Source organism: Mastomys coucha, unplaced genomic scaffold (assembly GCF_008632895.1).
Source record: "Mastomys coucha isolate ucsf_1 unplaced genomic scaffold, UCSF_Mcou_1 pScaffold20, whole genome shotgun sequence".
NCBI classification, from domain to species: domain Eukaryota; kingdom Metazoa; phylum Chordata; class Mammalia; order Rodentia; family Muridae; genus Mastomys; species Mastomys coucha.
Genome location: NW_022196903.1, coordinates 80,334,613 through 80,349,973, shown reverse-complemented (window position 1 = coordinate 80,349,973; position 15,361 = coordinate 80,334,613). Strand labels below are relative to the sequence as shown.

Below are 15,361 nucleotides of genomic sequence, written 5' to 3'. Positions count from 1 at the left end.
TTTAATTCAGTGGGTTAGTTTCAAAAGGATGAAATTTAAAAGGGATGGTTAGGAGACCTGAAATACACAAACCTGAGTGGGTAAAATGCCGACATTTGGCTGGGGTCTGGCTGTCCCTGAGCTCACCATATCATAACAGCAGAACCCCTAAGACTCAGGCTGTTCGCATGGGTAGTGTTTGACAATGGTTGAGGTGGGATTCAGTTTTACCTTGTTAATTTCTGTGGTGTAAACATTCCCACCATAGCCAAGGCTACCCACTGGATGTCCCTGAATGAGATTGAAAAAGGTGAGTAGAAGGACTCTGCAACTGTTCCTGCATGTAAGTACAGTAGTGTGAATAACCACAAAAGACAAAAAATATATATTAAAATTATTAGGAAGGATTGAGTTTTAAGTTTCACTTTTTTTTTTTTTTTAATGAGCCAAAGTTTTATTTATTTCTTGCATTTGAAGTATTCTTCGATGACATCCTTGGCCTGAGATTCTTTGCCATAGTCCTTAACCACTACGCAACTGCAACCAACCACCTTCCGTGGTTTCCCCTCCCGATCGATTTTACAGAGGCCTACCCATTCCCCTAGTTTCTTGTTGTCATCAACCTTTATCAGGTTGATTTGGTGCTCAGCACAAAGTGCCTGCACCAGCTTGACATACATGGGCTCATCACAGTTGGATGCAAGCACACAGAGATGGGCTTGGCGCTTGTCTAAGGCTTTGGCAGCTTCGCATATGCCACGTGCTAGGCCATCGTGGATGAGGGCGGTCTTCAGCACCTCTTGAAGAGCAGTGTTGACGTCCATTACACCTCCAGCAGCTATGCCTTCCTCGGCCATGGCGGTGGATTACGGGTAACACCAAATCTTGAACGCACACAAGCTTCCGCCTCCGCACAAGCTGGCGGTGGTAGGGGAAAAGCTCACTTTCTTTTAAATAGTATCTAATTGTGCAAATGAACGGTTTATTAATTTTTATTTGTGTGTGGTTTTTTTTTCTTCATTCGTTTGTTTTGCTTTTCAAGACGGTTTCTCAGTATAGCCGTGGTTGTCCTGGAACTGAAAGGCTGGAGAATCTTAGAATTTAAAATGAGGGCATGTAATACAAATGTATGGGGTATAACCTTTACCTAAAAGGACATGGAAGGCCACTGTAGCCAGCCAGAAAAATAAAATAGCCAGTTCTAGGAACTCAGAGCCTCAGGGCTCTGGTTCCTGATACCTGTCCTTCCTGAATGATCCACAATGAGGGCAGAACTAGGAATGAAGGTCTACTGGTTTACGAGGCTCTCCACCCTGCCAACCAGTAGATGAAGATTACATTCCTAGAATGAATGTGTTCCCCTCCCTAACTGAATACCTTGGGTCAGGTCCCTCTGAAAGTTTCCAATGTTTATGTTCTGTTTCCTTGGTAACCCTCTTCCCGCCCCCTTATGGATGTTCCCTTAAATACCCCACACTTCTTGTGTTGGGGTCGAACTCCTCTGACTGACAAGGTCATGAGATTGACCCCGGTACCGGTATCCCCAATAAACCTCATGTGATTGCAGCAAGTTTGGTCTCTCATGAGTCATTGGGTGGTCGCGTTGTCCCGAGACTTGAGTGAGGATCTCCCCAGTTCTGGGGGTCTTTCAGAACTCACTCTGTAGACCAGGCTGTCCTCAAACTCAGAAATCCACCTGCCTCTGCTGCCCAAGTGCTGGGATTAAAGGCGTGTGCCACCACTGCCCGGCAATGTGTGTGTGTGTGTTTTTATGTGAATGCCACAGCATGCTGTTACGTGGGTTCCAGGAATCAAACACAGTTTCCCAGGCTTGCCTGTGCCTTTACCTCTGGACAACCGTGATGGCTCAAAATGTAGGATTTGAGTTTTTTGTTTGTCTGTGTTTTGTTTTTGTTTGTTTGTTTTTTCCAGACAGGGTTTCTTTGTGTAGCCCTGCTGTCCTGGAAGACCAGGCTGTAGACTAGGCTGGCCTTGAACTCACTGAGATCTGTCTGCCTCTGCCTCATGAGTGCTGGGATTAAAGGCATGTGCCACCACACCACCACAACCTCCTAACTGGATTTTGTTTTGTTTTGTTTTGTTTTGTTTTTAAGTAAGTGTGTGTGTGTGTGTGTGTGTGTGTGTGTGTGTGAATCTCTCCATCTCCCAGGTTTTGTAATTTAACTGTACATATGTGTAGATACTGGAGATCCAACCCAGGGTCTTGCACAAGCTTTGAACTACACTCCATTCCACACTCTGGGAATTTTCCAAAATTTAATCATTGGCTCTTGCAAGTTTATGTGTACAGGTTCCTACCATGGTAACAAGAAAAGTGGTAATGGGTACAAGGAAAGTCTCTCTGTTCTCTGTTGCTGTCAAGCCACACCCACACTGAATCACTTTGTTCCAAACATGTGACTCACAGTAACACTGTTCTGAGATTGGATCGGACAGCAAGGGCCCCAAAGTCCTGAACGGAGGAACCAGGGACAGAACCCTGGCTTTTGTGGCTAGAGCTGAAGCCCTGCACGTGGGTCACACCAAGGAGGTACAGCCGAACCCTGGCTCTCAAATGTGATGACTGGTGAGGAGGGCGGAACCCGGGAAACAGATTCCTGCCCAGTGAGAAAGAAACTTCTTACAGGACAAAGTGGCTAGAGGATCAGCCTGAGTTGGAGACCAGCCTGAACTGCATCCTGAGACATGAGTTTCAGGCCAGCTTAGGCTTTAGGGTGAGACCGTGTCTCCAAAGAAAGAGAGGGGAAATGGAAGGGGAGAGAGAGAAAGAAAAAGAGAGCAAGGTAGGGGAGGGGCCGAAATAGAAGAATAGACTGAAACCAATTCCTGCCCGTGAGAAGGGTCAAAGGTCAGATGCAGTGGTAACCCTGGAGACCCTCCCTCAGGTCGGTGATCTTTTTGGCTGTATCTGTTACTCTCTAGGTGCAAGCAAGGCACCCTCACAGGCGGGAGGACCGTGAGGCTGGACCTGTAATTTCAGGACTCTTGAAGCAGAGGCAGGAGAACCACGGCAGGTTCAAGGCCAGCTAGGGCTTTATAAGCAGACCCTATCTCAGTCCTCCCTCCCAAAAAGGTAGAAGAGAGTAGCGATGTGAGCCTGTCACCAGGTGTCTAGAAGCATCTGCTTCCCCTCCCCACCCCCATTGTGTCTGTGTCCTTCACTCACCAAGCCCAGCCCTTCCCTCTTCCTGTATCCTGCTGGGGTGAATCTCTGCGATAGCATCATTTCTTTCTTTTCTTTTTCTTTTTGAGATTTACTTACTTTTATTTTCTATGTGTGGATGTTTTGCCTGTATGCATAGCTATATCCCAAATGCATCCCTGGTCAGATGAGGGCATCAGATACCCTGGAGCTGGAGTTACAGACAGTTGTGAACCAACACATGGATATTGAGAGTGGAATCCAAGTCCTCTGCAAGATAGTCCAGTGCCCTTAACTGTTGAGTCATCTCTCCAGCCCCTAAATTTCTTCATTACTTTTTATTTTTTAAATAAATCTTACTATAAGAAAGTTGCAGGCTGGCGAGATGGCTCAGTGGGTAAGAGCACTGACTGCTCTTCTGAAGGTCCTGAGTTCTGATCCTAGCAACCACATGGTGGCTCACAACCATCTGTGATGGGATCTGATACCCTCTTCTGGTGCATCTGAAGACAGCTGCAGTAAATTAAGCCGGAGCGAGTGGGACTGGAGTGAGCCGGTCCTGAGTTTAACAGCAGCCACACACATGATGGCTCACAGCCATCTGTACAACTACAGTGTACTCATACACATAAAATAAATAAAATAAATCTTAAAAAAAAAGAAAGAAAGAAATTTGCAAATAAAAGACATCACACCGAGCCGGGCAGTGGTGGCACACGCCTTTAATCCAAGCACTTGGTAGGCAGAGGCAGGCGGATTTTTGAGTTTGAGGCCAACCTGGTCTACAGAGCGAGTTCCAGGACAGCCAGGGCTTCACAGAGTAACCCTGTCTCGAAAAACCAAAACCAAACCAAAACAAAACAGAACAAAAAATCACACCGAAATTAAGCAAATTTCTTGAAAGTCTATACACATTGCAGCAAATTTCTACCACACATTTAGAATAGCTTTCTGAAGCTTCACATTGGATTTTACACTTCCATCACTATACATTTTTATGCACTTATCCATTGATTGGATAAGTCACGAAGGGAGAGAGAGCCGTCAGAGGTCTGTAGTGGCAAGGTCTTCTTCCTTCATTACAGCCACAAGAGTGAGCCCCATCACCTCCCATCCCTGCACTGGGGTGTTTTCAATACAGACTTAGGTTTTAGGCAATGGGAGGGTTTCGTGTATGCCAGGCTAACTCCAAACTCCCTTGTTTCCTCCAGGGAACTTTATTTGTGATGGCTCTGCTCGTTTGTCTGGTCAGTTTCCCCACTCTGGGTTTCCTTTCACTGAGGCATCTCAATGCAGTGACCCCAGGAAATGGGGTTTCCTGCCCTAACGTTCAGTTTGGAGAGCAGAGCTTCCCAGGTGGTGGCTGCATCCTTCCCCTAGAGACTTGAAAGGCTGTGTTCCCTCGGTGACCCCAGCACTATCAGTGTTCTGCATCTTATTAATTCATTAGGGGGTTTCAAATGGTGATCTTCTGACCCAACGTTCCTCCACTTTTTATGCAGAATACCTCTATATAGGGGGAAGGGAGTGCACCTGTCTCTTCCTCTCCTCTTTGTCTATAGTTTTGTTGCTAGTGTTTGTTTGTTTGTTGAGACAGGGTCTCACTATGTAGCTGACTGTCCTGGAACTCATAGATCAGGCTGGCTTTGAACTCACAGAAATCCTCCTGTCTTGTCCTCTTAAGTGCTGGCATAAAAGGTGTACACCACCACACCAAGCTCCTTTGATTTTTAAAGACAGGGTGTTGCTATGTAGCTCTTACTGGCCTGAAACTTACTATGTAGACAAGGTAAGCCTCCAGATCATAGTAATCCCCCTGCCTCCACCCTCCCCATTCTAGGATCACAAATGTGTGCTACCAAACTGGACCCCTTCCCCTCTCCTTACTCTTGCTCCTCTCACTCCACTGCATCTTCTTAGAAAACACATTACTGGTTCAAGTGACATCATCAGACAGAGGGATACAGTGTTCTCAAATGACAGGTGCTCCCAAAGGACAAAATGCTCTCAACCAACACGATGCTCCCAACCTCTCTCCACTTCACACACACTTCTCCCTCATCACAAATCCAAATTTTCTTTTTCTTTTTTAAGATTTATTTATTTTATGTATGTGAGTACACTGTAGCTGAACAGATGGTTGTAAGCCTACATGTGCTTGTTGGGAATTGAATTTTTTAGAACCTCTGCTCACGCCAGTCTACTCCACTCACTTCTGTCGGCTCCCTACCCACTCAGTCCCCTCTCTCTCCGGCCCAAAGATTTATTTATTATTACACATAAGTACACTGTAGCTGACTTCAGATGCACCAGAAGAGGGCATCAGATCTCATTACAGGTGCTTGTGAGCCACCACGTGGTTGCTGGGATTTGAACCCAGAACCTTTGGAAGAGCAGTCAGTGCTCTTACCCACTGAGCCATCTCGCCAGCCCCATAAATCCAAATTTTCAAAGACACCAACGTTAATTCTTATTTTACAATAAACAGGCAATTGTCTTAGGAAAACTGTTCAAAGGATGGAGTAGCTTGGTGCTTGCCCAGCATGCCGGAGGGAGGCCTTGGGTTCCACATCTAGTACAAGAGAAGGGAGGGGGTAGGGCAGAATAAGTGTTCTAACACCACCAATAATGATGTCATTACTAAAATCCAGTTAGGTTGTGTGGTTCTCTTTGGCTGTAGGGTATGTTATAATAGTGAGATTACATTAACATCATTTAAGTAGTTCTTCCCTCCAACTCCAAAGATGTGTTTCAGGACTTTTGTCTCATTTTAATTTTGTGTTTAGTGATTGCTTTTTGTTTTGTTTAAAAAAAAAAAAACGTTAGTTTTATAATTCCATAAAACATTTACAAGATCGAAAGTTAACTTAGCTGGGAATGATGGTAAATGTCTCTAACCCCAGGACTAGGAGCCATCTGCAGGAAGATCATGAATTCTGAAGCCAGCCTGGACCACACGGTGAGACCTTACCCAAGGGGGCAGAACTCAAAAGGTTAAATCGATAGCACAGAACAGCTGCAGATGATGGGGCTTCTGATTGCTTAACTGAGTGCTTCTTGAGATGGAAGCCTCATGTATCCCAGGCTGACCTTGAACTCCCAGAAGGACTTTAAACCCCCAGTCTGTCTGCCTCCACCCCTTGAGTGCTTGGGTTACAGGCATGCATCACCACATCCATGTGATGCTGGGGATCAAACCCAGGGCTTTGAGCATGCAGGGTAACTCTTCCAGCTGAACTACATCCACAGAGAGTGTGTGTGTGTGTGCGCGCGCACGTGTACAATGGGTAGAAGGGAGAGTCCAGTGCTCACTTTAATTCAGAGCACACTGCGTGGCTGTTATTGAGTGCTGTCCTCCCAGCATGACAGCCGCCATCTACACCAGAGCAGCAGTGATCACTTGTAAGCAGACTTTGGATTTAGGCCTGCTGTCTGTCAACAGTCCCTCATAGAAAGAAGGACATAGAGGGTCATTGATCCCTACCTGAGATTACAGCTACTCCTCCCCGAACCTCCCAGCTAACCACAAGTAATTTCACCTTAATTGCTGTAGGCCTTGTGACCTCACAGGCACTGGGGCATGTAAAGTGCGAAGGGTTAATGAAGAGGGGACTCAGCTATGCAGCTTCAGGGAAGTTGTTGTCCATGCTGGGGTGAGGTTGTTTGTTTGTTTTTGGTGCAGCTGCTCTGGGGTCACCCAGGCTCCAGTAACCTCTCACTCATGCTCAGGAAGTACACCCAATATAGCCATTGGTTCTCCTAGCTGGACCTTGGTGGGAACCAGCTTTGGTCTGTGATTGGTGATCTATTTTGGAGCAGGTGCGTATGTCTGCCCCTCCCGACCCCGAAAAGCTCACAGTTTTTGAGCTCTGCAAAAACAAGGCTTTACAGTTGCCTCACACTAAGCCATCTCTTCTCTAAACTATCCCCATCCTTGCTCGAAGTAGCTAAATCTCCGAGAACAGCACGTAAGTACCACAATGTTCCCGTTCCCCTTGACCATGGGCACGCCCGCCCCTCCTTCAGTGCCTTTGTATCCCACAGGGTTTCCAGTGCCTCTTGACCAGGGCACACCCCTCCCCTTTAGTGCCTTTGTAATGCTCCACAGAAGCTCAGGAAAACAGTGGGCAAAGTTCTTGGAAAAGTGCCCTTCTACGTGTCCTGAGGGCTTCGGAAGGGAGCCCTGTAAGGAGGGAGCTGGAAGGGACACAGGAGGCTCTAGAGGAGGCTGGGAAGGCCTCCATCCACCATCCACGGTGTGAGAAGGGGTGCATGTGTTTGGAGCAAGCAGTAACATGCATCCCAGGTGGAAGGAGAGACTCTATGGGTCATGCACTGTGGTGAAACCCTTAGTGACTCCAGCACCCTGCCTGTATCTTCCCTGTGCCGCCTACATCCTGGCCACAGTCCCTGGTGACAGGAGGGGAAGGAAACAGAGCCAGCACAAACAGCTGAGTAAGAGGTTCCCTCAGCATCTGGGAGACCAGCCCTGGAGGGTGGGTCCCGACTCAACTGGGCTTGGACTCTGTGAAGGGCAGCAATGGGGAGCAAAGGATTCAGTGAGACTATAGACCTCCTAGCACTCTTGTGGAGTTCACAACTATGTGTAACTTCAGTTCCAGAGGATCTGATACCCTCTTCTTGCTTCCTTGGGCTCCAGATACCCACCTGGTATACAGACATACAGGCAAAACATTCATATACATAAATAACGTTTTAAAACTATATAACCAGTTCAAGACTAGCCCAGGCTATATCAGATCCTGTTTTAAAAGAAAAATTAAAGCTGGGCGGTGGTGGCGCACGCCTTTAATCCCAGCACTTGGGAGGAAGAGGCAGGTGGATCTCTGAGTTCGAGGCCAGAGTGAGTTCCAGGACAGCGAGGGCTATACAGAGAAACTCTGTCTCGAAAAAAACCAAAAAAAAATAAATAAATAAATAAAAAATAAAAATAAAATAAAATAAAATAAGACAAAATTTAAAAATTCCCGATTGCAACAGTTGTACACTAAACCGGGCAGCAGCCTCCAGAGCTGTGACTTTCCTATTGACATCCCTGGCTCATGTGGCTTGCAGAAAACAAGTCACCCGTGTGTAACGTAAACAGTGCCGCTTCCCAGACTCCCACTTCTCCTGGGAAACTCTCTACCCATTGCAGTGATCTGATGTCTGTGTCTCCAAAACAGTCCCAGGTGGAAAGCTAATCCCCAATGCCAAGTGTGAAGTTGAGGGGCTTCGGGAAGTGATTCGGAGCCAAAGTGAAGGGGTGAATAACAGCAGATCAGTGTGCCCTAGTAAGTAAGGCAGGGGGAACAGCCCAGCCGGTACCGGTACCGCAGAAGGCCCCTAGGAAGCAGCGTGGCCCCTCAGCGCTTACCATACCCACCGTGTGTCTTGTGCCTTGATCTTGGGCCAGAACTCTGAGCAGTAAACTTATGAGTTTACAAATGGCCCGGCCTGTGATTTCTCTGTCAGGACTGGTAAACAGACCAAACCCCCTGCCAATCCGCTTGACTTTGTGCTAGGATGGCTATAATCACGCACCAAATTTCAGGGGACATATGTAGTGCACCCAAGCACCCAAGCACATCCCAGCTCTTCCTATCCTGAGTTTTGAGCCACATGCCTCCCTGTCACACAAGGAGTACTGACAGGGTGGTGGCTGCACGGCCTGAGGGTGGTACAGCTGAGTGTCCCCAGCGTTAAATACCTCTATTCATTTGGTGCTGAGGCAGCAGTCTGCAGCTGAGCTGATTTCTCTCAGAACTGAAAAACAAACTCAGGTGGAAAATCTGGGCAAGCAATGTGATTTGCTATTTTTGGAGATGAGAGAGAAAAAGGAAGTCATTGAAATGGTGTAATGACTGTGTGGAACGGTGATCGTGAGTGTGGAAGTCCAAAGACTCTTATGACTCTTAAATTCTTCCGGGGTGGTGGCGGGGACTAGATGGAAGCTACAGAGGGACAAGCAGACCACCCTGGGAGGACTGATGCCCCGCCCCAACTCCCAGGAAGGGATGTATTCAACCTCAGCTAGCTCCGGGGCAGGGAAGGGTGTTAATTAGGAGTGGAGAGGAGGGTTCTTCGCAGGAATGACAGGCATCTCACCACCCTCCCTTTGCCGTAAGAGGCTGGTCAACTCCATGGCTGGTGTCCTCCCACGTGGCTCCGGAGCTGTCTTTCTCTTGTGGTGATTGTTATGTAACATTACTCCCTCTCACACACTGCAGTGCTGGGGCGCAGCCCAGGTCTAATTACGGAGCTGAACCAGGAGCCCTTTTGCATCCTATCATCACCATGCTGGTGTAATACCTGTTTTGAGTTTAAGCTTTCTGCTTTGTATATGTAGTTTCCTTGTGGCTATTAGTTTTTTTACTCCTTTGTTGGTTGGTTGGCTTTTTTGTTGTTGTTGTTGTTTGTTTTGTTTTGAGGCAAAGTTTCTCTGTGTAGTCCTGGCTATCCTGGAACTCAGAGATTCCACTGCCTCTGCCTCCCGAGTGCTGCTGGGATTAAAGGCATAGACCATTACCGCCTGGTGGTTTTTCACTCTTCTTGTTGAAAATCAACAGTATAAATATATATAAGCAAAAATACATGAAAAATAGAGAGGCTGCCCAGGGATTTGTCACCAAGCTTCATTCCCACCTTGAAATATTTGAAGGAGACCACAGACCTCCTCATTTTTTCTGTTTTTAGTATGTATCTCTTTTTTTAAATTTTTTTAGATTTATTTTATTTATTTTATGTGTATGAATACACTGTAGTTGTACAGATGGCTGTTAGCCATCATGTGTGTGGCTGCTGGGAACGGAACTCAGGACCTCTGCCGGCCCGCTCACTCCAACGTAATTCACTGTAGCTGTCTTCAAACACTCCAGAAGAGGGCGTCCGATCTCATTACGGGTGGTTGTGAGCCACCATGTGGTTGCTGGGATCCTAACTCAGGACCTTCGGAAGAGCAGTCAGTGCTCTTACCCGATGAGCCATCTTGCCAGCCCAGTATGTATCTCTTTATTATTTTATCTTTTAGAGTGTCTAGACTGGACTGGAACTCACTCTGTGACCCAGACTGGCCCTGAACTCAATGGCACTTCTCCTGCTTCAGCCTCCTGAGTGCTGGGTCCACAGTTCGTGCCACCTTTCCCTCCTGTTTGAACTTTTTGTTTGTTTGGTTGGTTGTTTTTTGTTTTGTTTTTTTTTGTTTGTTTGTTTGTTTTTTGTTTTTTGAGGCAGGGTTTCTCTGTGCACTACTGGCTGTCCAGGAACTCCCTCTGCAGACCAGGCTGGCCTTGAACTCACTGACTTCCTCCTGCCTCCGCCTCCTAGGTGCTAGGATTAAAGATGTGTGCATCACCACCAGGCTCTGTTTGACTTTTATCTTTCTTTCTTTCTTTCTTTCTTTTTCTTTTCTTTTCTTTTTTTCTTTTTTTTTTGCTAGTACTTTGTGAGTATTGGAAAGGAGTCTGGTGTAGCCCAGGCTAGCCTCAAACTCCCTATGCAGTTGAGGATGACCTGGCACTCCTTATCCTCCTGCCTCTCCTTCCCAAGAGCTGGATAACAGGCCTATGTCATTGCACCTGGATCCCCTTTCCTTTCATATCCGTTTTTTATTTTTTATCTTTTATTTTATTACACTGTAGCTGTCTTCAGAGACATCAGAAGAGGCCATCGGATCCCGTTACAGATGGCTGTGAGCTACCATGTGGTTGCTGGGAACTGAACTCAGGACCTCTGGAAGAGCAGTCAGTGCTCTTAACCACAGAGCCATCTCTCCAACCCCAAGTTTTGATTTATTATTGGTGTTAGCACCCAGCACGGCAGATGTGGGCGGGCCCACAGACCTGTTGTCAAGACAACGGATATTCCCAGAATTCATTGGGTTCAGCTCCCACCTTTACCTGGACTGCTACGTCACTATATATATATATACATATATATATATATATATGTACTTTCCTCCATCTTTTTCTCTCTCTTCCCTCTCTCCCCTCTCTCTCCCTTCACGTGCCGCGGTCCTCACCCCCCCCCTCCTAATTAAACTTCCAAAAACACAAAGCTGCTTGTATCTGGTGTCTGTGGACTCGCCGCCACGAGCCAAAGCTATCAATTGGTATGAGTGTGAGTTTATGTAGGGACCCACATGGAGGCCAGAGGACAACTTTATAGTCAGTTCCCCGCCTCCGTCTTTATTTGGGTTTCTGGGATTGAATTCGGACCTTCAGGCTTGTGCTGAAAGCAACTTTATCTGCTGACATTTTACCTGCACCTTGATTTTTCATTTTAAATCTAGACTCCATGTGAGAGAAAATGTAACACATTTAGTTTGCTTAGTGTGGTTGTCTTGGTTTTGTGCAGTTCCCTGCAGATCCTACAGATGGCGCAATGTCACTCCTTACTGCTGACTCCCTTGGGTGTTCCTGCCACATTTTTCTCTGTCCATCATTCATTAATGGACACCTGGCTGGTTCCACATCTTGGCATTGTGAACTGTGAATCAATAGCCATGGGTGGGGAGCTATGTGTGCTGTACTTATGTGAATTCCTTCAGGTGTAGACCCAGGGGTGGTAGAGAGGGATTTTTGCAAAGTTATCTAGTAGATCTTGAATAATAACCCAGATGTTTCCTGTGTTCACTGGCCATTCACCAACACTCATACACAGTGTAGCATTTCTGCCTTGAGTAACAATGGGCCAGCTCCAAGGACACCTCTGACAGTGGCTAATGACCACCCCACACACTGCTATAGGAATTCCCTTTGTGTGAGCCACTCTCTTTGTGGGACTTAAACCCCCCTCTCTTACCCAGCCCAGTGGTATCTGTGCTCTCTCACTAGTCTTCAGGTGCCCACACTTTATTACTTTAGAATAAGAAATGAAAACGTAAATGTTTTTACAGGATAAAGCCATGTATGTCTAAATTGTACTTACAGACTTAACTTACTCAAAATCTGTTGTTTGATCAGACTCTGCTCTTGCACCTCTTCCTGTCCCCTTTCTTCTTGGCCTTGGCTTTCCCTCCACCATGAGCCCATGTTCTCTGTCACTTCCCATCCACAGACGCACACAGATTCTCCTCTAGAGTAGTAATAGCATGCATGCCTCATTAAGATGATCTTCTCAGGTCACTGAGCTGAGAACCAGGGCTCCAGCATGTGTGAGTGAGTGCATACCTGTGAAGCAGCTCCCCAGAAAGGGACAAAGCAACCTTGGGACTAGCTCTTCAGAGGTTTGCAAACCTGCCCCATCTTAAGGCAGTGCTGGAACCATGGCCCAAGGCTTTGGGGTGGTCTGTTATGTAACGAACCAACTTTACTATGAAACAGCATTAAAAACCATGGCAACATCCAGGCGAGCTTGTAAGGTGGTGCCAAACTCTGCCTGCCTTTCTGTCAGTCAGTCAGTCAGTCTGTCTGTCTGTCCTCCTCCCTTCCTTTCTCCCTCCCCCCTCTTTTTTCTCTCCATAATTCCTTCCCCCTTTCTTAAAAACAGGTTCTTGCCAGACATGGTGGCACATGGCTTTAATCCCAGCACTCTTGATGCAGAGGCAGGTGAATTTCTGAGTTTAAGGCAAGCCTGGTTTACATATAGAGTGAGTTCCAGGACATCCAGGGCTGCACAGAAAAAGCCTCTTAGGAAAAAAAAAAATGGAAGGAAGGGAGGAAGGAAAGGAGGAAGGAAGGAAGGAAGAAAGGAAAGAAGGAAGGAAGGAAGGAGAAGGGAGGGAAAAGAAAGGAAAACAGGTTCTCAGAAGTCCAAGGCTGTTCCAAACTTGCTGAGAACATGACCTTGATCTTCTGATCACCCTGCCTCTAATTCGCTAATGCAAGGATTATAGGCCTGAGCTTTCATCTCCTGTTTCTGAGGTGCTGGGGCTTGAACTCAGCACCTCCTGCTTGCTACTTGAGTGCTTTACCAGTTGAGCTACATCCCCAGGCCCTTTCCTGTATTTTGTTTTCCTGAGGCCAGGTCTCACTGGGCAGCTCTGGCTGCTGTGGAGATCCACCTGCCTCTGTCACCCCTGTGTTGGGATTGTAGGTACCATTTGGTTCTTTGTGACATTTTTTTTTCCTTAAAACACAGTTCTTAAACATCTTGAAAGCGTATATAATTTATGCCCCAGCTGTAATCTTAGCCAGCAGATGGTGTTGCTGTGGTATTTGGAACACATCCCCAGGCTTCTTGTCACAATCTCTTGGTATCATATTACTTTTTATTTTCTGCTTGACATTCTATCAAGGGCAGTTTTTATACTGACTTTACATTTTAATACCATTGGATAACTGTAAACTATTCCATCAAGTCATAAACAGATGAGTACCGATATAAACATTTACATTATAATTACACATAAATGTGTGTAGGTTTGCACATGTGTGAGTGCGGTCCCCACATAGACCAGAGGAGGATGTGGGGAGCTGGAGTTGCAGGGGGCTGTGACCCACCCAATCTGGGTATTTGGTACTGAACCCAGGGCCTCCGCAGGAGCAGTAAGGACTCTACTGAGCCATCTCCCAGAAACCATTGAGTTTTCTTTTAAAGGTTGCAACTTGTTTAGAGTGCTACTATTACAAATCCACATACATGTATGAAGACTATATACAGCACTCTTGCCAGTCAATCATAAGAGAAACAACACACTTTTTGAAATGGTAAAAACAAGATGTCAGGTGTGATGCTACAAACTCCCAATCCCAGCACTAGGAAGCTTGAGGCAGGAGGGTCAGGAGTTCAAGGCCAGCCTGGACTACATAGTCAGATTCTATTTTGACACCCCTTCAGCATCCCAATCCCTACAAACCTGCAAAAGGTGAGAAGGTAGTTTGCCAAAGAAAATATACTTAGTCAAATAAATATACAAAAATAAGCCCCCATCAGTCACCTGGAAAAACAATAAGGTAACACTGCACTAGATTAGCTAATTCTTTCATTTATTTAATTTTTCATTTATTTATTTATTGAGGCAGGATCTCACTATGTAGACAGGCTACCCTAAAACTTATAGAGAGCGAGAGACCCACATCCTTCAGCTTTCCAAGAGCTGGGATTAAGTGTATGGACTATCATTCCCTGCTTAAAATGGCATTTACTTATTTAATGTGTGTGTATGTGTGTGTGTGTGTGTTCTTGCCAGCGTGTGTCTTTTTTATGTACAGAGGGCAGAAGTCAACTTCAGGTATTGTTACTTAAATTTTTTTTTTAAAGATTTATTTATTGATTATATGTAAGTACACTGTGGCTGTCTTCAGATATACCAGAAGAGGGCACCATGTGGTTGCTGGGATTTGAACTCAGGACTCACTGAGCCATCTCTCCAGCCCTGTTACTTAAATTTTTGACTCAGAGTCTCTCTCTCTCTCTCTCTCTCTCTCTCTCTCTCTCTCTTTCTCTCTCTCTCTTTCTCTCTTTCTCTCTTTTAAAGATTTATTCATTATAAATGAGTACACAGAAGAGGATGTCAGATTTCATTACGGGTGGTTGTGAGCCACCTTGTGGTTGCTGGGATTCGAACTCACAACCTTCAGAAGAGCAGTGCTCTTACTCACTAAGCCATCTCACCAGCCCAACTCAGAGTCTCTTACTGGGACCTGGAGCGTATCAATTAAGCTAAGATGACTGGCCAGAGAGACTCCAGGCACCCTCCTGTCTCCTCTTCCCTAGCCTGGGATTTTGAGTGCATGCTCCAACACTGGACTTTTTCTGTAGGTTCTAGTGTGATTGCAGATCCTCATGCTTGTATGGCAAATACTCTCTAACTGAACCATTGCCTCCCATTTATTTGCTTATTTAAAATTTTTGCTTCCAGGTCTTGCCATGTAACCCAGGCTTGCCTCAAACTTACAATGTAGCTGGTGGCCTCAAATTCTTTATCTATTTGCTTCAGATCCAGAGTTCTGGGATTAAAAGTCTGCTTTGCCATGCTCAGGTCAAAACTTTCTAAACTATTAACACATTAGTTAACTAATTAATTAAGTAGGTAGTTAGTCCTTAACTGGTGGGAGTGACCCTGACACAGATCAGGGGTAAAACAGCTTGCTAGTGTTTTATCAAGCTAAAGTCCCCTATTGTGCCACACAATGAAAGCAACAACATGTCTGTACAAAGACCTGATTACAAACAGTCATAGCATCATAGCACAGGTCATAATAACCCAAAACTGAGAGCAACCTAAATGTTTATCAATGGGTAAATGGACAAACAAGTGAGACTGGTCTATAAAAC

The 15,361-nt window shown here is 45.9% G+C and overlaps 1 pseudogene across 1 annotated transcript; it reads right to left on the bottom strand.

The window, feature by feature from the left end:
* Positions 1–404: 404 nt before the first annotated feature.
* LOC116098223 lies at positions 405–913 on the bottom strand (annotated as a pseudogene). Its single transcript, XR_004121748.1, has one exon. The product of XR_004121748.1 is annotated as a 40S ribosomal protein S12 pseudogene (transcript).
* Positions 914–15,361: the final 14,448 nt, after the last annotated feature.